General features: G+C 42.1%; 2 protein-coding genes across 5 annotated transcripts in view; both read right to left on the reverse strand.

Moving 5' to 3' along the window:
- The window catches only part of LOC311107010 (TGF-beta-activated kinase 1 and MAP3K7-binding protein 2-like), a 78,588-nt gene extending 64,041 nt beyond the window's left edge, over nt 1–14,547 (reverse strand). For all 4 annotated transcript variants that reach the window (XM_084149457.1, XM_084149458.1, XM_084149456.1 and 1 more), the window contains exon 1: nt 14,241–14,547. The gene's annotated coding sequence lies outside the window, so the exon portion shown is untranslated. The remainder of the gene's footprint in view (nt 1–14,240) is intronic.
- Nucleotides 14,548–22,858: 8,311 nt separating this feature from the next.
- The window catches only part of LOC311107063 (cyclin-dependent kinase 19-like), a 57,712-nt gene continuing 56,942 nt past the window's right edge, over nt 22,859–23,628 (reverse strand). The window contains exons 14-15 of the transcript XR_014610381.1: nt 23,362–23,433; nt 22,859–23,225 (exon numbers count right to left, since the gene is read on the reverse strand). The gene's annotated coding sequence lies outside the window, so the exon portion shown is untranslated. The remainder of the gene's footprint in view (nt 23,226–23,361; nt 23,434–23,628) is intronic.

Raw genomic sequence — 23,628 nt, forward strand, 5'->3', positions numbered from 1 at the left:
AGAACACTTTACAATGCAAGAAGATACCTGTAGCTTCCAGCTTTGTAGGCTAGCTTTCCTTGCGAGCTTACAGCTGAAGCTAACAGAAATTGACTACCTTTTTATGATAATATGCAAACCATAACACAAAATATTGCTGATTTCAAAGCTGATTGTCACCAAAAACTTTATTAATTCACTTCTTCTCCCCCGCCTCACGTCTCTCCCAGTCAAGGGCAGCGGTCCAATCGTGTTATTTTTACCCCCTCAGCCCTCGCGCAAGCCACTTTCCCTCGGGGGAATCCCTGTTGAAACCGGATACAGAGAGATTGCAATCTTAAGTGGCAGTCCAATTCACAAAAGTTGCCCCCTTGGCCCTTGATTTAATTTAAGATAGCAAGTGAACTACTTTGATAACTTGCAGGGTTGATATGACCCACAATTCAATGCAAACTGTAGTCTCATGTCAAACTCTGGTGGCCGCGAAGTGTCAAATTTAATCAACGCGCAGCATTTTTCGGCATTTGAGACAAAATTACGACACTAGCTTGCTAGGTGGGTAACTAAAAAATATATATATAGATGACATTGATTTTAGCAGTGGCAAATGGGAATATGACGCTCAAAGTGGCAGACTCATAGTGAGGAGCCTATAAACCGTAGCTTGCTAGCTTCATAAACATATTTTTGGGAATTCTGAAATGTTATTGGAAATAAATGACCAAACTATAAAACTAACTAGCCAGCTATGGGTAACTGTAGCTAGCTACCTGACAGGAGTGCTAGTAGCTTGCTAGGTATGTTACAACAAATGCTTCAGGTTGATTGTGTTCAGGCTCAACTCCAAGATTTCCACCAAGGACGTTGCCTCTCCGATCATCACTATCCCTCGTTTGGGAAAGGGACATTTAAGGTTCACTCGGATGTGACGATGTAAAACGTAATTAATGGGCTGAGGGTTTAGGGCTGTCTACTTCGTGTTTGGACCGCTGTCAAGATCTACTTTGCTCGAGCCTCGAACTGTCTGTGTGTGAATGATGTCATGGGTCTTAAAGAGACAGTGCACACTTTTATAAAATAAGCGATTGCTTCTTCTATGCAAATGTTGTTGATCAGTACAATAAAATAAGTCCCAAATGGACAGGAAACAGATTGTTTTTCATATGTAGCCCCATGAAATCAGCCAAAACAAGCTCAATAACTCAATGCATATACTCCTATTGAATATGCATTCACCTGTATTGTGAATAGGCCTAGGCTACATCTTGATTTACCCAGTCAAGTTCAAGTGTTTGTTCACAAAAGTTTTATTTTAAAATATTTCAAAAATATATGCACACATAAAAAAATCTAAAATGTCAAAATGTAATGAACTCAAAAGATCTGTCTGGATCAAGTGCCATTCTGTGACTTCTGGCTAATACGCCTTCTTTTTTTGCCGCGGTATCGTTTTGGTATCAAGTATCTTGATGGTATCGAGTATCATGATACTAAACTTGCTATCGGTATCAAAGTCAAAATTCTGGTATCATGACAACACGACTCAAGCCAATACACTCATACAGTTATCCTTCCCCCTGCCTAGTGAAAAAAAGTGCCTCTCGCTGACTGGTAAGTGGTTGTTGTGCAAATGATAAACCTCAAAACAGGTTTTTCAGGAGAGAGGATTCATGTCTTGGCAATAATTAACCATAACATTTTGAAACACCCTGCCATCAGCCTTAAAGACGAAACAGCAACAGGTCGGAACTGACTATTAGTGCATGAAATAAAAAAGCACACTAATGTATATTCTTTGTTTTTCAGCTTTGGTTCACTAACATCTACCTTCAGATGTAGGATCTTCATTTGATCACCCTGATGTTGCAGGAAATGTCCTGCATAGCAGGAAATGCAAACTTGTAGTGTATTTGAGGTTTAAAAAAAGCTTCTAAATTTGTAATTTTCACTTAAAAAATATCAGACTTGATTTGCCCTAACTAAAAATGTATCAACCCCTACAATAATGTCCATTAATTATAATTTACACAATAATTCACATTTCCTCTTGCTGCAAGATAATTTACCTTGTCCAATGTCTGTGTTTGCAAACAGAACATTTGTAAACCACAACTAAGCAGGGAGACAATACTTTGACTGCAAGCTTGCAAACAATATCAAACAAGTCACTTCATTCTATTTCTCTAACGCAACACTCTATAGCCTAAATGTTTCCTCTCCTTTCATTCACACTCACAAAACACAAAGCAGTGGAGAACGGCTCATAATAATGGAGCAAATGGAATGGCATCAAACACATGGAAACCATGGAAACCATGTATTTGATACCGTTCCACTTATTCAGCTCCAGCCCCATTCCCACGAGCCCATCCTCCCAAATTAAGGTGCCACCAACCTCCTGTGACAGTCATTGAAGAAATACTGTCCTCCCTGACTTACAAAATAAATGACAAACAGAATGTATAACTTTATAATCCTTGATGAAGACCTACACAGCACATCTATCCACTCCAGTCATCATCCTGTCCGAACTTGTGATTTATCTGTGGATTAGTACCCTCACCCCCACTCACCAAAGAGTGGCAAATCAGCAGGTCTTTCCCAGCGAGCAACATATTTGCCCAGCTAAAGGCACACATGGTTTTAGTTAGGGGTCTGCACCTAAAAACAGTTGGCCATGGCAGCTTATGGTCAGGAAGTGCAATGTTGACTACAAGTCAAGACAGGCACAAGCTGCTAATGAATGATACTCTAACCCCAACACCATCAGCAACACCAACATAATCATTGAAGACCAACAGAGAAGTGATTCTAGAAAACCTAGTAGTCCTTTAAATGGACTGCACTAGGCCCTTTACAACCAGGCTATTGACAAATCACTGTTGTTGAAAGTTAAATATTTGAACTTTGTAGTAACAGGAATACCACAAACGAACATTCACACATTGAGTTTTAATACATGGAATATCCGGAATATCACCAAATTATTTGGAATAGAGTTAAAGCTGCAATATGTAACTTTTTGGGCGACCCAACCAAATTCACATAGAAATCTGAGTTATAGATCTGTAATTCTCATTGAAAGCATGTCTAAGGTTGTGTCTACACTTGACACTTACATGTGACTTCTGCTATCAGAATACGAAGCTCGCATTGAAAAGACTGATTGTGTTCAGATCTGTCTGACCACTTCAGGAGGTGGTCAGGGATGCATTGTGTGCGGATTTCTCCTCAGTCTGGACACAATAAGGCTACCGAAAGCGCATACAGTGGGCGACGTCATCAGCACTCCTCCCACAAGTCTCCAGAAAACATGTGTTTTGGGACAGAGAGGCACCTTTTCATTATAACGTTGGAGGAAATATGTTCCTAGCGTGTGGGGAACATGTTTGCTGGCCTCATAAATGCTAGCCAGCTAGCTAATATTTGGCTAGAGTTATGCTAACTCGTTTGCAATCCCTTTAGCGTTGCTTGCTAGCTTGCAGGCTAGCTACAGCGGTTAGCTGGCTACTTAGCTACAGTAGTTTGCTACTGCCATCAGTTGTTGTTGTGTTATCATATTTTGCCTATTCCACCGTTTGTAGAATGCATACTGCCATTTGAATATAGCGCGGGAACGGACTCAATGTGGACCTGGTGGGCACATTTAAATGTAAATGTAGAAGCAGGAATTCCATGATAAGAACTCCATTATCAGAATACAAAAGCTGCATGAACTGTCAAGTCTAGACACGGTCTAAAAAGCGGTAGATCTGTTCTATGTGCGCTATTTCTATACTTCCCATTCTTAAGTTTCGTTTTTGCGTCTTTTACTTTTACTTTTGTACACCAGCTTCAAACAGCTGAAAATACAATATTTTGGGGTTATTTAAAATATATTTCACAGTGGTTTAGATGGCGCTGTAGGACTATTTTCCAGCGTTTGTGTTATTTGTTAACATCTGGCTGGCACCTCGTAGTCTGGCTCTCCCCCTCACGTGAGAGATCCCTATAACCTCCAGCTCGTGGCTTCAGCCATTCAGACTGTCCCCATGCACCCCACTGATCACGTACCTGTGATTGGTCAGATGCTCCTAGCTAGCCCAGCACTGGCAAGTCAGGTCCGTTGCATGCTCTCTCAAGCGTATAAGTATTGCCCGGGCCTGAATGGTTTTATTCCAGTCCGTGAGCGTGGGTGGACATAATGTGCATGGGATGCGTGACTACAAAGTAAGTTGTTGTTGTTTCGCTTGCCTTTGTATACAGTATCTCTATGTAGCTATTGCTATGTTATATGCTGACGTTGTTATTAGTATTGGCTATTATTTCCTCTAGTGTAATTTCTATGTGTAACATCTCATTCCAAAATCATGGGCATTAATATGGAATTGGTCCCCCCTTTGCTGCTATAATAGCCTCCACTCTTCTGGGAAGGCTTTCCCCTAGATGTTGGAACATTGCTGTGGGGACATGCTTCCATTCAGCCACAAGCATTAGTGAGGTCGGGCACTGATGTTGGGCAATTATAATAATAATAATAATATGCCATTTAGCAGACGCTTTTATCCAAAGCGACTTACAGTCATGCGTGCATACATTTTTTTTTGTGTATGGGTGGTCCCGGGGATCGAACCCACTACCTTGGCGTTACAAGCGCCGTGCTCTACCAGCTGAGCTACAGAGGACCGCCTGGCTCACAGTCGTTGTTCGAATTCATCCCAAAGGTGTTCGATGGGGTTGAGGTCAGGGCTCTGTGCAGACCAGTCAAGTTCTTCCACACCGATCTCAACAAACCATTTCTGTACAGACCTCACTTTGTGCACGGGGGCATTGTCATGCTGAAACAGGAAAGGGCCTTCCCCAAACTGTTGCAACAAAGTTGGAAGCACAGAATCGTCTAGAATCTCATTGTATGCTGTAGCGTTAAGATTTCCCCTCACTGGAACTAAGGGGCCTAGCCCGAACCATGAAAAACAGCCCCTGACCATTATTCCTCCTCCACCAAACTTTACAGTTGGCACTATGCATTGGGGTTGGTAGCTTTCTCCTGGCCTCCGCCAAACCCAGATTCATCCGTCGGACTGCCAGATGGTGAAGCATGATTCATCACTCCAGCCAACGCTTGGCATTGCACATGGTGATCTTAGGCTTGTGTGCGGCTGTTCGGCCATGGAAACCCATTTCAGGAAGCTCCAGACGAACAGCTCTTGAGCTGATGTTGCTTCCAAGGCAGTTTGGAACTCGGTAGTGAGTGTTGCAACCGAGGACAGTCATTTATTTTTATTATTTTTTGGTACTTTTCTCCCTTTTACTCCCCAATTTCGTGACATCCAATTGGTAGTTACAGTCCTGTCCCATCGCTGCAACTCCCCTACGGCCTCGGGAGAGGCGAAGGTCGAGAGCCATGCGTACTCCGAAACACAACCATGCCAAGCCGCACTGCTTCTTGACACACTGCTCGCTTAACCGGAAGCCAGTCGCACCAATGTGTCGGAGGAAACACCGTCCAACTGGCGACCGAAGTCAGCTTGCAGGCGCCCGGCCCGCCATAAGGAGTCACTAGAGCGCGATGGGACAAGGAAATCCCGGCCGGCCAAACCCTCCCCTAACCCGGATGATGCTGGGCCAATTGTGCGCCACCTCATGGTCTCCCGTTCACGGCAGGCAGTGACACAGCCTGGGATCGAACCCTCTGTAGTGCCTTGCGGTCGGAGGCCAAGCAGTTGCCATACCAGGCAGTGATGCAACCATTCAGAATGCTCTTGATGGTGCAGCTGTAGAACATTTTGAGGATCTGAGGACCCATGCCAAATATTTTCAGTCTCCTGAGGGGGAATAGGCTTTGTCGTGCCCTCTTCACGACAGTCTTGGTGTGTTTGGACCATGATAGTTTGTTGGTGATGTGGACACCAAGGAACTTGAAGCTCTCAACCTGCTCCACTACAGCCCCGTCGATGAGAATGGGGGCCACAATCATCTCCTTTGTCTTGATCACGTTGAGGGAGAGGTTGTTATCCTGGCACCACACGGCCAGGTCTCTGACCTCCTCCCTATAGGCTGTCTCATTGTTGTCGGTGATCAGGCCTACCACTGTTGTGTCGTCGGCAAACTTAATGATGGTGTTGGAGTCGTGCCATGGGTGAACAGGGAGTACAGGAGGGGACTGAGCACGCACCCCTGAGGGGCCCCTGTGTTGAGGATCAGCGTGGCTGTGTTGTTACCTACCCTTACCACCTGGGGGCGGCCCGTCAGGAAGTCCAGGATCCAATTGCAGAGGGAGGTGTTTAATCCCAGGGTCCTTAGCTTAGTGATGAGCTTTGAGGGCACTATGGTGTTGAACGCTGAGCTGTAGTCAATTAATAGCATTCTCACGTAGGTCTTCCTTTTGTCCAGGTGGGAAAGGGCAGTGTGGAGTGCAATAGAGATTGCGTAATCTGTGGATCTGTTGGGGCGGTATGCAAATTGGAGTGGGTCTAGGGTTTCTGGGATAATGGTGTTGATGTGAGCCATGACCCGCCATTCATGTTCATTGAATATTAGGGATATCGACATACCATTCACATGTGTTTTAATGCAAACCAGGCTTAATAGGAGCATACTGGGTTTAATTGGAACAATAGTGATTTGTGGTATAAATATACACTATAGACTACAATATTATGCCAAGTTAGTTTTGATCATTTTGAACAATATTGCTTTATTGTCATTTACATTCTGTATAGAGGGAGTGCTTTTTGTGCTACAGTACCCTTCAAGCCCACCTGAGATAAATGTAAAATTTACAAAAATGGCATCCATGTATAACAATGCAAGGTTCATTTAACAGTAAAATAAGACAAAATGCATTTAAAAATGTATGTTGTGAATGCCTAAAGTCTATTATCTTGTCGTTCACCAAGTTATGTTGCTACTGTGAGACTGTGACATGCAGGCACGACGCTAGCATGAAAAACTCATATTTTCAATTGGCAAGAAATAGTAATGAATGCTCATGAAATACAGTATGCTATCATGTGCATAAATCAGCACATTAATCTCTTACTTTTAGATCAAGTATGATCACTTATCTGAGAAGGTACTAAAAATATCTGGAAAATGTGTTCATCTTAGGGTCACCTCAACACCAACATTCTTTTGCAGTTTTGAAATTGGCCACTAGTGGGAATTTACACATAATTGTAAATAACTTAATATTAAAACATCTGATTGGCTTAGAATAAAATAAGTTATGGATATAACAACCAGATGAATTAGTTGAACATTAAACAGCAGAAAATGTAAGTTTTTTTAATTTGAATCCAAAGATGGAAGTGGGCTTAGTTGGTACATGTGCTTAATATGTACAGGTAGAGATAGGTCACTATTTTTCACCTATAATGTCAATTTCTGTGTATAATATGGGTCATATCATTAAAAGTACCAGAGAGACCACTCTGGAAATGTGGTGTGTTTGAAGTAGGGCTGTCAAACGATTAAAATAATTAATCACGATTAATCGCATTAATTTCTGTAATTAATCATGATTAAATACATTTTTGAATTTGCTCAAATTTGGCCCTAAAGAAAGATTTTTCATTTAAAAAGCAGTGAATTGAGTTACAGGCATACTATAATTTGATTGTAAGGCACAGAAACACAAAATAATCTGTATAAGAAACAAAATGATCTCAATGTTTACGTAGGCCTACGCTCTCTTATCAATGTTCTTGAAGTGTAACATTTGCCCGCAAGCACACACACACACACGTACTGTTAAAGCTTCATTCAGCCAGGCATTCTAAATAAGTGTTCTCCCAATTTCTGATTGGAGGGTTGAGTAAAGGAAAAAATAACTGTCTCTATGGATACAAAGAGCATTTAAAGTGGAACTGACAGTGTTTTAACTACTTTGCAGATATTAAACAAACAGACAATCATAATATCAGTCAAAAATATCAAATTCCCAGTTTATGCTACAAAACCAACTTTATAAGAGATTTAAAAATAGGTTTTATTTGACTCAACATTCTATGACGTACACTAAAGCATTGTTGGCGTAATAGACGAATGCAGTTCAATGCATGATTAATATTATTCACCAATACATTTCTTGGTAGTCCAAAAAATATTTGCTATCAGGTTGTAAATCACAGCTGGCCAGGTACATTGTTTGCTGCCTCCATTCGGGATGCACTGTTTCAGATTCAATGACTCAATATTTTGGACAAAAACAGATGAATGTAACTAAGGCTGGGAATGTCAAAACAATCACACTAGCAAGGGTAATGATCACAAGTCAGTCATAACATGGCTAATAGGCTAGCGTATCTACAGTGCATTCGGAAAGTATTCAGACACCTTGACTTTTCCCACATTTTGTTACGTTACAGCCTTATTCTAAAATGGATTAAATAAAACCTTTTCCTCATCAATCTACAGACAATATCCCATAATGATAAAGCGAAAACTGGTTTTTAGAAGTTTTTGCAAATGTATTAAAAATAAAAAACAGATACCTTATTTACATAAGTCTTCAGACCCTTTGCTATGAGACTCGAAATTGAGCTCAGGTGCATCCTGTTTCCATTGATCATCCTTGAGATTTTTCTACAACTTGACTGGAGTCCACCTGGTAAATTCAATGGATTGGACATGATTTGGAAAGGCACACACCTGTCTATATAAGGTCCCACAGTTGACAGTGCATGTCAGAGCAAAAACCAAGCCATGAGGTCGAAGGAATTGTCCGTAGAGCTCTGAGACAGGATTGTGTCGAGGCACAGATCTGGGGAAGGGTACCAAAACATTTCTGTAGAATTTAAGGTCCCCAAGAACACAGTGGCCTCCATCATTCTTAAATGGAAGAAGTTTGGAACCACCACAGCTCTTCCTAGAACTGGCCATCCGGCCAAACTGAGCAATCGGTGGAGAAGGACCTTGGTCAGGGAGGTGACCAAGAACCCGATGGTCACTCTGACAGAGCTCCAGAGTTCCGCTGTGGAGATGAGATTACCTTCCAGAAGGACAACCATCTCTGCAGCACTCCACCAATCAGGCCTTAATGGTAGAGTGGCCAGACGGAAGCCACTCCTCAGTAAAAGGCATATGACAGCCCGCTTGTAGTTTGCCAAAAGGCACCTAAAGACTCTCAGATCATGAGAAACAAGATTGAACTCTTTGGCCTGAATGCCAAGCGTCACGTCTGGAGGAAATCTGGCACCATCCCTACAGTGAAGCATGGTGGTGGCAGCATCATGCTGTGGGGATGTTTTTCAGCAGCAGGGAGACTAGTCAGGATCGAGGGAAAGATGAACGGAGCAAAGTACAGAGAGATCCTTAATGAAAACCTGCTCCAGAGCGCCCAGGACCTGAGACTGGGGTGAAGATGTACCTTTCAACAGGACAACAAGTCTCTGAATGTCTTTGAGTGGCCCAGCCAGAGCCTGGACTTGAACCCGATTGAACATCTCTGGAGAGACCTGAAAATAGCTGTGCAGCGACGCTCCCCATCCAACCTGACAGAGCTTGAGAGGATCTGCAGAGAAGAATGTGAGAAACTCCCCAAATACAGGTGTGCCAAGCTTGTAGTGTCAGACCCAAGAACAAAGTACTGAGTAAAGGGTCTGAATATTTATGTAAATGTGATATTTCAGTTTTGTATTTTTAATACATTTGCAAAAAAATCAACTGTTTTTGCTTTGTTATTATGGGGTATTGTGTGTAGATTGATGAGGGCGGAAAAAACTATTTTAATCAATTTTAGAATGAGGCTGTAACATAACAAAGTGGGAAAAGTCAAGGGGTCTGAATACTTTCCGAATGCACTATATTTCTGTAGTAAGCTAAAAACACAGAACCTAACATTAGCTAGATAGCTAGCTAGCCGCTAGGAGGATGTCATGTCATGTCATGTCATTGGAGGAGTGGGTGAGTGATTGACTGACTTTTTCCCCTCATATTGTTTTTCGGTGGCTATACACAGCTAGAGATGCTGGTGTCATTTGGTTTGCTAGCAAGACCTTGAACAACTGTTATTCATTTAGCATATCTCTTGCGTTCGCAAATTCCCTCTGGCTATCTACTCCGATTTCAGAGCACTCGTCTGAGTGTGCCAGAGCGCAGAATAACTGATTAATTTTGCAACACCCGCTGAATATGACCGGTGACAGTAAAAGTAGGCAAAACAATAGTTAGTCACGAACGCTCTAGATAATATGTAAACAGCCTAGCTAACCAGCTCTGCTAGGGCGAGTAAAATGGTCAGAGTGAGGTGCTCTCTCATTTGTGTGTGGAAGTAGCTAGCTAGCAAGCTACAATTCCCCATCGTTTATCAGTGCAATTTTGACGGCCAACTACAAGCTGAAAACGTTTGAGAGGGTTTATCTAGCGTTCCTTCGTTATATTTTAGCTCATCTTGCGCTGGCTAGAATTAATTATTGATCTTGTTGATGTACATAAATGAGGGAGACACAGCCTACCCTTTCATGGTTGTTTGATCAATAGTTCCCAAATGTAAGAGGACTCCTGTGGTATTGACATATTTTCAGAAATCCATTCAGGTGTATTTTCTGGCTTTTGGCGAATGTGTTCTAATGATCTAAAGTCGCACTGTTGCAACTGCCTGTAAACACACAGTCCAGTTCAAAGTAGGCCTGATTACCAACAATGACGAGACAGCCTACAGGGAGGAGGTGAGGTCCCTGGCGGAGTGGTGCCAGGAAAATAACCTCTCCCTCAACGTCAATTAAACGAAGGAGCTGATCGTGGACTTCAGGAAACAGCAGATGGAGCACGCCCCTATCCACATCGACGGGATGGCAGTGGAGAAGGTAAAAAGCTTCAAGTTCCTTGGCGTACACATCACTGACAATCTGAAAAGGTCCACCCACACAGACAGTGTGGTGAAGAAGGCCTCAGGAGGCTGAAGAAATTTGGCCTGGCCCCTAAGACCCTCACAAACTTTTACAGATGCACAATTGAGAGCATCCTGTCAGGCTGTATCACCGCCTGGTACAGTAACTGCACCGCCCGCAACCGCAGGGCTCTCCAGAGGGTGGTGTGGTCTGCCCAATGCATCACCGGGGGCACACTGCCTGCCCTCCAGGGCACCTACAGCACCCGATGTCACAGGAAGGCCAAAAAGATCCTCAAGGACATCAACCACGGCCTGTTCACCCCGCTACCATCCAGAAGGCAGTAAAGATGCATCAAAGCTGGGACCGAGAGACTAAAAAACAGCTTCTACTCAAGGCCATCAGACTGTTAAATAGCCGGCTACCACCCGGTTACTCAACCCTGCACCTTAGAGGCTGCTGCCCTATATACATAGACATGGAATCACTGGTCACTTTAATAATGGAACACTAGTCACTTTAATAATGTTTACATACTGCTTTACTCATTTCATATGTATATACTGTATTCTATTCTACTGTAATTTAGTCAATGCCACTCCGACATTGCTCGTCCTAATATTTATATATTTCTTAATTCTATTATTTTACTTTTAGATTTGTGTGTATTGTTGTGAATTGTTAGATACTACTGCACTGTTGGAGCTAGGAACACAAGCATTTCACTACACCTGCAATAACATCTGCTAAATATGTGTATGTGACCAATACATTTGATTTGAAAGTGAATAATGGCAAGCCTATGTGGCAATGGCTTGTTTGCATAAAGGCCTACTGTAGCTCTGATTGGCTATGGTGCACCGGTCTGCGCAGACTCCGGTCCTGGACAAGACATATGTTTTTATTACGTTTTATTTACTACAGTGTATATTACTTGACCAAACGCACGGCCGCGTTTCCACTCCATATTGCTATATGTAATTCCCAAACATTCTAAGAATTTATGAAAACGTGAAAATGACCATATCTAAGTGATCGCTTGTCAGAATTTTTTTTTTTAAGTGTCATATTCTTCCTGGGGGTGTATATGATCAGATTTTAATAAGATTTAATTTTGCTAAAATGCTGTCATTTCCACTTTAAACCTGTCCAACAATGTTATGAATTCCACAGAAGACAATAACAATTGGTCAGCCAGGTCTGAGTTAATGTAGGCTAATACTGCTATTAAATCATGCTGCTACTACTTCAACATGAACTAGACACAAGCTGCTACAACTAGAATTGGGATAATTTGCTTAAATCTTTTGACCTGAGAACTAGAACAAAAACAGTAGCTAAATGGAAAGGATGTCCTGTTCTGATTAAAATCATTGTGGGAAGTTAGAGTTATATCAAGAGGCATTCAGCCATGGCATTGTAAACATTCTTTTGTTTAGCTAGCTAGCTAGCTAACTACTTCTGTACAAATTATGTCTTTGCTGTTATCTAAAGAAAAGCCTGGGAAAGTGTTTATAGTTTAACTTTCTGTACATTTTCCTTCAGAATTGTTGCTTAAAGCTGCACGCATTGGGGAGTTTTGAGACAGACAGAGCTACATAAAAGCAGCTGCCACCGGGTCGTCACTAGTTACCACAGCCACAAAGTCAAAAACCCCGCCTATTTCTACAATTTATCTTCTTGCAATCTGATTTTAAACCTAACCATAACCTTAAACACACTGCTAATCTTATGCCTAACACTTAAATTATGACCAAAAAAAGCATATTGTTGTTTTCACGAATTTTTACGATATAGCCAATTTTGACTTAGTGGCTGTGGTAACTAACACGTCAAAATACTGTATAAATAAGTTAAATCAAAAAGGGTACTTTGAGATATTCATATTTAATATTTTTTGGGTTGAATAAATTAATTATATTTCAGAATCTAGACATACTCCATATTTGAGAGAACACTATAAGGAGTATAATGACACCAAGATGTTGTCTGTATCATGTAGGGTCCACTGATTATAGGGTCTTACATGAGGTATGTATAGGTCTATAAAGCGCCTAAAATGGCCACTTTCATCATGATTTTCTCAAATTATTTGTGATAGAAATGCAAAATGCATGCAAAACATGCTTCCTCCCAATGAAGATTATATGTGAGAATTGCCAGAACAATCTGAGATACCAAAAATATTTTCAAGCTGTCTTGGCGTGGAATCACCCTATAATTGTATCAAAATTAATGAACAACGTTAGTAATGTGTCAAACCCACCCCTACACATGCTCCCCTGCACCTATACATATGAGAGCTGTCAAACCTCTCATCTGAAATTCTCCTGAAGGGACATTTAAATATATAGCTAGGTCAAGTCTGCTCAGATGATCAAACTAACTAATATTCACTATGACTGAGAAATTGATCTGTATCACATAAGTAAGCAAACAAATAAATATAAACCCAATAGAACAACATACACATTAATATATAGCCGACTTGAGAGTGTGTAAAAACATATTTCATATACGTTCTATAGAAGGAAAGGTGAGAGTACAGGACAGCCTACTTTTAGTTTTATTGCGTTCGACTCATCAAGGTATTTGATTCGTTCATCAATACAATTCATACAATGTAGGCTAGTCTACAGGAGACTTTCGATTAGCTTACTTATTATAGGTTGGGCCTGTGCTATGCCATTCGGAACTCCTAGTTAATACGTCTCTTGGCAATATTTGGTAGAGGCCCATCAATGCAGCGGAAAGGATAGACAGGCCATCATAATTGCAAAGCAATGTTTTATGTGTAACACGTTTAGATGCTGGCAACAATTGTAACACAAATTGTTACTTTTTCGAAGCAGCGAACGTCACGGTAAATGACCAGCGAAACTATCGCGACTTGCGAGCTGCTATGTTAGTTACCAAGCTAACTAACTTTTTGACAAGCGTAAAACTATTTCAAGGTTATTTGAAGTCACAACACTTGATATAATCATATTGGCATGGTAAAGGCTGTGCTACAACTAAGTTGTGCACTCGGAACACCATGGATGACGAGGTTTTTCAAGAAACCTCAATGGAAAAATGTAGCTACAGCGTAGCCTATAAGCTACAAAACATGCACGTCAGCTTTAAAATGTACAGTGGAACTATAAATGCAATGTACACAGCCAAATGTTATTACAAATGTGTAATAACATATTCATGCTGGACACAACAAATCGCACATAGACGAAATAGCTCGCGAGATTGCCTACACCAGTTGCAGTCAAACACTTTTTCACACTTGAAAAGCCGACAGCAGAACGTTTTTTCTTCGTTTTCTTTTTGCCAGAGGGATGTGGAGTCGCACACATATTTCGACAATGTTAGTAGGGAAAGTTCGACCGAATTTTCATCTACAGTGACTAAACTACAACTTCAAAGCACTTCTGGGCCTATTCTGAGGCATTCGCTTACCGTCTCCGCCGCCGCTCCCCGGGCCACCTTCAACACCCGAGACACAGCCACCGAATCTCCACAGGGCAGTGGTGCTGAAAGAAAAGCGGAGGGGGGGACTTCGTAAACGGAGTTGCTACGGCACCCAGGCCTTCTCTGTTTTGACTCGAGTGGGGGGTTACTACAGCCCCCCGCTGTTTCAGAGACACGGGAATTATTTTGACAGCTCTTCTTCTTTACCCCCTCTACTCCCCCCTTATTTTCTCTTTTCTTTTCTTACATCCAACAGATACAAATCAAAATACTGTCACAGAATATGGCGGCTGCATAAGCGAGCGCCTATCGCGAGACTATTTTTTATCCTAGGGGAAAGTTTTGTTAGGGGAGAGGAAGTATGATTGCTAAATACTCTGTAGAAGCAGACGCAGACAGAGAATGAAATGTTAGTGGTCACCTCAAAAATTATTGGCACCGTTGATAAAGATGAGCAAAAAAAGAGTGTATAAAATAATATTATTTGAAAGGAAACTATCAACAGACGGTTGGAAGAAATACAGGTGGAGTGGGTGTAGAGGGTGCTTGTTAGGTCTATGTCTGATAGTCTCAACTACAGAGAAAGTTAGATTACAATAGTTACAGTCACCTACAAAATTATTTGCACCATTGATAAAGGTAAGAAAAAATACTGTAAAATAAATAATACAAATACTGAGCTATATTGTATGCAAAAAAAGGAACATTATGTTATTTTATACTAATAGAATTGCTCAGAGAAATAGATTTTGTTTAACAAGTAATATTTTTTTCCTTCAAAAAGATATGTGTCAAAGTTTTTGGCACTATTATGGAATAGGTTAGGTAGTTTAGACAGCACACTACAGCTCACTACCACTTCCACACTCCATTCCCCCAGGGGGCCGCAGCAACCTTGTCCAGGTGCTGAGCCTGGTTGATAAACACATCAGGTGCTGCCAACTAGGTGTTTGTCAGTCAGTGCCCCCGCTTGCTAGCCGTGAGGCTGCTGGTTGATTTGGTAGCCATGAGGCCATTTGTTTGATTTTGAATCTTGGGAGGCAGGTAGCCTAGCGATTAGAGAGGCAAGCCGGAGGGTTGCCAGCTTGAATCCCGGGTCCGACGGGAAAAATATGTCAGGAAGTGGGCTGGCAACTGGGGGGTTTGCTGGTATCAAATCCTAGATGCCTTCCGTTGTGCCCTTTAGCAAGGCACTTACACCCCCCCCCAGCTCCCAGTGTGGCAGCCCCATGCACCTCAATATAACAATATTAGCAGGCTAGTTAATCGGTTTCGTAGCAGCACCCCTAAAGATTCTTATAAATAAAATAGAACAACAAAAGGCCGCATGGCCACCAAACCAATGTGCATTAACGTTCTACTTTTTTTAAGTTAATCTCAAGTTAATCTTTTTGTCAAAGCAACAAAAATAACTATGGCTTTACTAAACTTTGAGAGATGTTGGGGTTAAGTGGGTTAAAATCGTCAGAGACTGCACAGAGGAACATGTAAAAATTCAGAATTTTGGCACTTTAGCAAGTCTTTATTCATATTAAAAATCAGATGTATTGAATTGTCCATGAATTCTGTATTAAAGGGCACTTCATTTAATATAACAGGCTTTTAAAATCCAATGTTGGTGCACAATTTCTACATAAAATATCAAAGGGACACAAAAGGGACTCGTTGAATGACCCACCTACTGTAAAATATGGTGGTGGATATTTGACGTTATGGGGTTGTTTTGCTTCCACTGGTCCTAGGGTCCTTGTTAAGGTCAACGGCATCATGAACTATACCAAGTACCAAGTCTTTTTAACCTAAAACCTGGTTGCCTCTGCCAGGAGGATGAAACTTGGCCACAAATGCATCTTCCAGCAAGACAATGAGACCAAGCACAAAATCAACATTTTGCAATAGCCATCTCAGTCTCCGGACTTGAAACCCATTGAAAACCTGTAGTTCGAATTGAAGAGGGCAGTCCATAAGAGCAGACTGGAGGATCTGGAAAGATTATGTATGAAGGAATGGTCTAAGATCCATCCCAATGTGTTCTCCAATCTCATAAAACATTATAGAAAAATGCTCAATGTCGTTATCCTTGCAAGGGAAGGGTGCATAAAATATTGAAAAAGGGTGCCAATCATTTTGGGAGAAAAAATTATTACTTGATAAACAAAATGTATTAGTATAAAATAATATAATTTTCTCCATTTTTTGGAGCATACAATATAGCTCAGTATTGATACTATTTATTTTATACACTCTTTTTTTGCTCATCTTTATCAACGGTGCCAATAATTTTTGAGGTGACTACACTCTTAGAAAAAAGGGTTCCAAAAGGGTTATTTGCGTAGGGATAGGGTTCTACCAAGAACCGTTTTCATCTGAATAACCTTTTTTGGAAAACGAGGGTTCTTTGTAAGGCAAAGTGTTCTAAGAACCATTTTGGAAGATACATTTAAAAAGATAGGTGTGAGAATGTTTTAAACTACCTATTTTATGGGAATATTTGTGCATGTATCTGTATTCCCTTAATCATTTTACATATACAGTACTGACATAGTTGATTTATTTGCCATGATTTCTGACTTTCAAATGAGTATTTTATGTGATTTTATTGAGCAGAGAGTAGGAGAATAGAAGGGAATGAGTGAACCAGCAGTGTATTGTGTGGTACACAGCAAATTGGCCAGTTTGACTTCGTTGTAACATGTCTAGTGTTGATTCAGGAGTTAAAGTGGAACTGACAGTGTTTAAACTACTTTGCAGATATGAAACAAACAGACAATCATAATATCAGTCAAAAAAAAAGTTTTTCCAGTTTATCTATGACGTAGAGTAAGGCATTGTTGGCAGAATAGATGGATGCAGTTCAATGCAATATTTAATATAATCTTTGTAGTTCAACAAATATTGCTATCAGGTTGTAGATCACATCTGGCCTGGTACATTGTTTGCTTTCTCCAGCCATTCAGTATGCACTGTTTCAGTTTCAATGACTCAATATTTTGGACAAAAACTTATATTCTAGCTTATCTATTTATGTAGCTATTTATTTAGCAAGCTAAAAACACGGAGCCTAATGTTAGCTTGCTAGTCAGCTGCTGGGAGGTTGTTATATAGTGGAGGCTGTTGAGAGGAGGACGGCTCATAATAATGTCTGGAACAGAGCTAATTGAATGGCATCAAACACATGGAAACCATGTGCTTTATGTATTTGATACCATTCCACTATTCCGCTCCAGCCATTACCACGAGCCCGTCCTCCCCAATTAAGGTGCCACCAACCTCCTGTGATGTTATGTCATTGGAGGAGTGGGTGAGTGGCTGACTTCCCCCCCCCCCCCCCCCCCCATATCGTTTTTCTGTGGCTACAGCTAGAGATGCAGGCATCATTTGGTTAGCTAACAAGAAATGTGAATCACTTTGCTAGCTAGCTATGCTCAACTTGAACGACTGTTAACCACAGTTAGCATATCTCTTAGTTGTCAATCAAATGTATTTGGCATCGATCAAATGGGCTGGCAGGAAAGTTCCCATTCAGTTGTCAAAACGTGGGTTGGACAAGCATGCATTGGCAAGCAAGCTGCAGATGGGGGCGAATAAGCTACTATCGTTAGTCAGTGCAATTCTGAACACAACTGCAAGCTGAAAAAGTTTGAGAGGGTTTATCTACTGTTCCCTCATTAGATTTTAGCTCATCTCGCTCTGGCTAACATTGTTGATCTTGTGGTTGTTGATGTGCATAGGCAACTGAGGGAGAGAGCCTACCTTTTCATGGTTGTTTGATCAAGTTCCCAAATGTAAGAAGACTCCTGTGGTATTAATTTAGCCATTTATGAATGTGTTATTCAATGTGTTTCTCTGGGCTATAATAGTAAAAGCCAAATTCAATATTTTATCAAATCATTGTAAAACCTTTTTTTAATATATACCTAAAGGGGTCCTAAAATTCATAATTAAATAGCTAAATAATCCATAGTATGACCATCTTAAAACAATTCCATATGTCAGCTTAGAACCCCCCTTTATGACGAACCCTACATAGAGAGATCTAGGTAGAAGGCACCAAAAAGGGTTCCCATATGGGGACAAACCTTAGAACCCTATATGGTTCTACTTAGCACCTTTTTTGTAAGAATGTATGTGCTGCTATAGTAACAATTATATAGCCATCCTTGCTATATGAGCCATGTTACAATTCCCACCAAATGGGTTAACCCTATTGGCGCCTTTCATGCCAGCGACCCTAGTTCACTTCCATGCCCCGCTGTTCGCTACATCGGTGGCAGAAGTGGGATGGTGGCCGTGAGGCCATCGGAAAGCATGGCCCGGACGTGTGAGGGTGTTGAGTAGTCTAAGCACGTGGACGTGCCTTCCTGTTTGGAGTGGTAAGTGTAGCGATCCTCGCATTATGAGACATATTACAATTCCCACCAAGTAGGTTAGTTCTATTGGCGTAATGCGTAGGGTGTTTGCCTTTCACGCCAGCGACCCTTGTTCGCTTCCCTGCTACGCTGCTCGCTACAATACTGTCAATTGGGAAGTACACACCCTCAATAATATCTTATCCTTAATAATAATAATAATACACACACATAATATGAACAAAAAAAAGGTCTATAACAGCATGTCCATAATAACACAGCTGGTAGACTGCTATCCTAGAGCTGGGAGCCAGTGGGAGGTCAGTATGGTCATGTGGGTGGTCACTGTGTGTGTTTGCCACGAAGAGAGCAGTTCTGGGGGAGCGAGACCTACAGTAGAGCAAGAGAGAAAACAACTAGTTTCTAGCGTCACTGTGTTCGGTGTAGGGTTTAGTGGTTATTGATATAGTACTAAAAATAACTTAGACAGAAACGTCTAACTCTACTGTAAGTCTGTATTCTTTCTGTAGGTATTTGAGTGAATTTCTATACTTATTGATCTCCATCCCATTCCTCATCAGTCTTACCACCATCACATTATATTATGGAGTGAGAGCATTCCCACTTCAGAGATGGAACAAAACTATTCAGTGTTAACAACTTTAATGACATGCCAACTCTCCCCCAATTGAACTGGGAAGTGGAAGTGAGGATTTAACATTCCTGGTACATGTCATGGTTAATTAGGACATGTCAGAGTGAGGAGGAGGTTAATAGGGTTGTGTGGCTCATTCATTAGGGGTCACTCTGGGCAATTAACAAACAACTGGTCTTTGTAGGGAAGTGTCTACAGGGCATCATTCACACATTGGGCTTGTTCGACTTCAACTGATTTGATTTACAAATCACTATGCATCATAAATAACTACTCACGATGCATCACAGATGTCATGCTCTCGAACACGTCCGCTCTCGAACACGTCCACTCACTCCATTGGGGATCATGGATGGCCAGCTATGACAGGACTGGGAGTTACACCTAATACATAATCATACACTGTGTCACTAGGGTCACCCTCCTCCATTAACAGGAGATTGTAAACACACTTGTACAGGACAGGTCCTCCTGGGTGAAACTACTGTTTCCACTTACTGGGTGCTCTGTATGTGCTGTTCTTTGTAATTTAGTCAGCCCTCACTGTTAAATTGGATGGTTGAATGTGTCTGTGAGGACATCATAAACAGGTGTCCCATTTAAGTTGTTTTATTGATGTGGACCGAGTCTCTTGCTCAGTTGCATTAACCCACACATGGGGTAAGTGAAATAACAGATGTTTTGTCGTGAAAAAGGACGGCGCATTTGTTCATCAGTGGACTGGGTGGAAACATATGGCGTCTCGTGTGTGTGCGTAATGCAGTGACTCACACACACTCACTCAGTCTTACACAGACACACACGCACACACACAAACACAGACTGTGGCCCCTGCTATCTGCACAGAATGTGACCTGCTTGATATACACATGGGGAGTGAGGACTCAGAGATGTGTGTATGTCAAAGGGGAGGGGCAGTCAGTGAGTCATCAAAATATATCTATTTTCTAAACTTCCCCAAAATGTCCAATAAATTAACCCTATGTTGGATGGGAATGCGTAAATGTTTTACATTTCTTTACCAGTTTATGAAGTAGCTTTGTCTCATTCTGTAAGTGCCATGTGTGGGATGGAGGTAGACACTGGATAGGGTGCATTGGCACCTCCCAGTCAAAGATCAAGAGGGAATGGGGTGGCCCTGGTCGTCCTCCCTGGCTGTCGCCCTGCCTTGCGTCAAGGTGAAGAATGTTTCACAGAATGTTATAAGGAGCTTTACGGTGTTACCTAATCCCTGCCTTCTCATGCACATGCTGTACAGGTCTTCGAGCACATAGATTATCACAGTGGCAACTTGATAGGGGGACGGAGGGGAGGAAAAGTGCAGCTCATGCCAAAAAATAAGACTGTTTGCAGTCAAAAACAAAGTGCTGCAGCGCGCTCCTCAGATAGGCTTCTTGGGAAACGAGGCCGGCCACCCACATTCCTGGCATGGAAAGAGGCGCTTTTCTCACGGTCTGAGGACAGCCTGCCTGTCTGGGGTCAACAGTGGGGATTTAGCTTGCAGCGGCTGGGGGTCTCCACTCATTGTTCTGCCCCGAGCAAACTTTAGGCGCCCAATGTGCCTATCCAGTGTCCACTGACCTTGCAGCAGGTATAGTTGTTCTCCTACTAACAAGTGTGAAACAAGGCTTGTGGAGGATGGTGCTTAGGCGGCAGGAGGGGTTGTGAGTGTGTGTATCTTAGGGGGAGGTGAGGACAGGAATGTTACTCAATCCTCTTCAGTGATCAGCAGCATGAGGGGATGTTGGATGGGACATTGTAAGCACAGAGAAACTGACACCCTTGCAGCTTGCTCAGAATTCTCCCTTATGAGTTTTACAGAGCACTAACAGTAATTATAGGTACAGGGAGAATTCGCACTCCATATCAGTTTTCCATTTCTAACCAAGCAATTATATGCTTACTAGTAAGTGTTGATATAACAATATAACAAGTTATATCATGGCATTGTTGAATACTTGTTTCTAATTGGCTTGAAAGGCATTCTAGAGCGTGCATTATTTAAGTGATAATACCCGAGAGCTGGTGTTTTGAGGATATATTGGCACGGGTGTTGTTAGGCCCGAGACGAAGTCGGCAACTACTGTACTGTAGCTATCTAGTTAACCTGCTAGCTACTTCAGTGGATGTTGAACACATTTGTATCGGCGAATGAACACATTTCTAATGTGCTAAATTATAGCCATGGTATAAAAGGGATAATCAACTTGGGGCTCTATGTGTTCTCCGTAAAGTAATGCAACTCTGTGGAAGGTCAGTTCCACTCCACTAGCGCGTTGTGGAACACACCTTCCAAGTCGTTCATTGTTTTCCATAGAACGCATAGACCAGGGTTCTTCAATTCCAGTCCTGGAGGGCCGAAACACCTCTGTTTTTCATCCTCTCCTTCTAATCAGGGGCTAATTCAGACCTGGGACACCAGGTGAGTGCAATTAACTACCAGGTAGAAATAAAAAACAGAAGTGTTTCGGCCCTCCAGGACCGGAATTGAAGAACCCTGGCATAGACCCTCGTTGATAATCCCTTACATATTACCAAATATCTAGGCAAATCCAATTTTATGAATTTGGGTTTTAATTCAACAGTTTTGAACTGGTTTCTAAAATCTTTGTTCATATGCCAGTTTTAACCAATAAATTAATTGTAAGACTTTGCAGCTTAAATGGGTGTTATAACGTTTCTGTTGTCAAACATAGGCCTACCCACCAAGCAGTGCTTCTTTAAACAGTGGAGTTGAGTGGCTTAAGGGCAGAGATCCAGACCTAGATCTGCTGCTCCCCCTCCCCCCCTCCCAACACGGTCAGCCTGACCCTCTGTAGAGGAGTCCAGCATTCCTCCTTCCCAACCTGATGGGGCTGAGGGAACACACTCACAACCACCACTGACTACTTCTGGAGAGGACACACAACCAGGAACCATTATAATCTCTCCCCTGGGATGTTCCCTGATGTTAGGCCCCTAGCTAGGCCCCATAGGGCTAGCATGATCTTCCCCCAAACGAGGAGGATGGAAACTTAGTCTCTCTAGGTGACCTTGCCCTTTAGATGATTCCTTAGTGGCACTTCAAGCAGTGGACTCCACATCCATAACTGATGCCCATGTGACTCCCTTAGAGCTTTCACTAATGCAGTAGCCTCTCCACTGGGGCTGAAAACACAGGTGTTTTACTGTGTCTGCCTAATATGGACCACTGAGCCTCTATAACAGGGTCATGAGACAGTGAATAGGAGGAATTTGACCCATGTGTCCAGGGAATCAGTGTTTGGCTGCTGTATAGGGAGTCACTGCTGTGCTACTCAGACATTTTCAGTCTCACTGGACTGAGAATCTGTAAAAAGACACTAGGCAAGCAGGGCTGTGTGTGTGTGTGTGTGTGTGTGTGTGTGTGTATGTATGATGGGAAGGTGTGGCACAATAACTCACTCTGGGAGGGGGACACATTTTTACATTTTAGTCATTTAGCAGACGCTCTTACCAGAGCAACTTACAGTTAGTGCATACATTATTATTATATCTTTTTTTCATACTGGCCCACCGTGGGAATTGAACCCACAACCATGGCGTTGCAAGCGCCATGCTCTACCAACTGAGCTACACGGGACCACCACAAATGGGATCACATGTGTTAATACATTCTGCGGAGATCCCTCCGGCTCATACATTTCTCTAAGTGGTAGGACGAGTAATACGTCAGGGGCCTGGGAGTTCACTCGGGTGCTGTCCCAAATGGCACACAATTCCCTATTTTAATGCACCACTTTTGATCCGAGCCCTGGACAAAAGTAGTGCACTATAAAGGGAATAGGGTGCCATTTGGGACACAGTCTCGGTCCGTTCCCCATGGCTGCATGATTGATGTCAGTTCTCAGCTTGCCCTGCCTGCACCAGTCTCACTGTCCAGTCTCCAGTGGCCTCCAGCCAATAAAATGACCTTGAAAGTGGCTCCCATTTGACACATCTCATGGAATCCTGTGCAGATACATAACACAGTGTAGACAGTGAATGTGACAGGGCTTGATTTTAAATATAGATTTTAAAATATTGAACTATATAAAGTCTCAAGAAGTTTCAAGAATAAAATGTATTTGAAACCAGTCACGCTTACCATATCTTCCCCTTTCTTTCTCCAGGTGCTTGAAAAGTTACTGTGGGCTGGTTACAGGTAGAGAAATTGAAGCTGGTGAAATGTAGGGGAAAACACTGTGTATTGTTGCATTTGCACTTGCTTAGATAATAGTTTGTTCATGCATGGCTTAAGATAAGATGTCTCAAAACACGGTCCAGTCAGACTATTAAAAAAGACCCCATCATGCCACCTTCCTGGATTGCTGCTGGAAAATCATGCAGCCCACTTATGACACCCTGTGGCCAA

The sequence above is a fragment of the Coregonus lavaretus genome (genome assembly GCF_964263955.1).
Source record: "Coregonus lavaretus genome assembly, chromosome: 31".
Classification (NCBI taxonomy): domain Eukaryota; kingdom Metazoa; phylum Chordata; class Actinopteri; order Salmoniformes; family Salmonidae; genus Coregonus; species Coregonus lavaretus.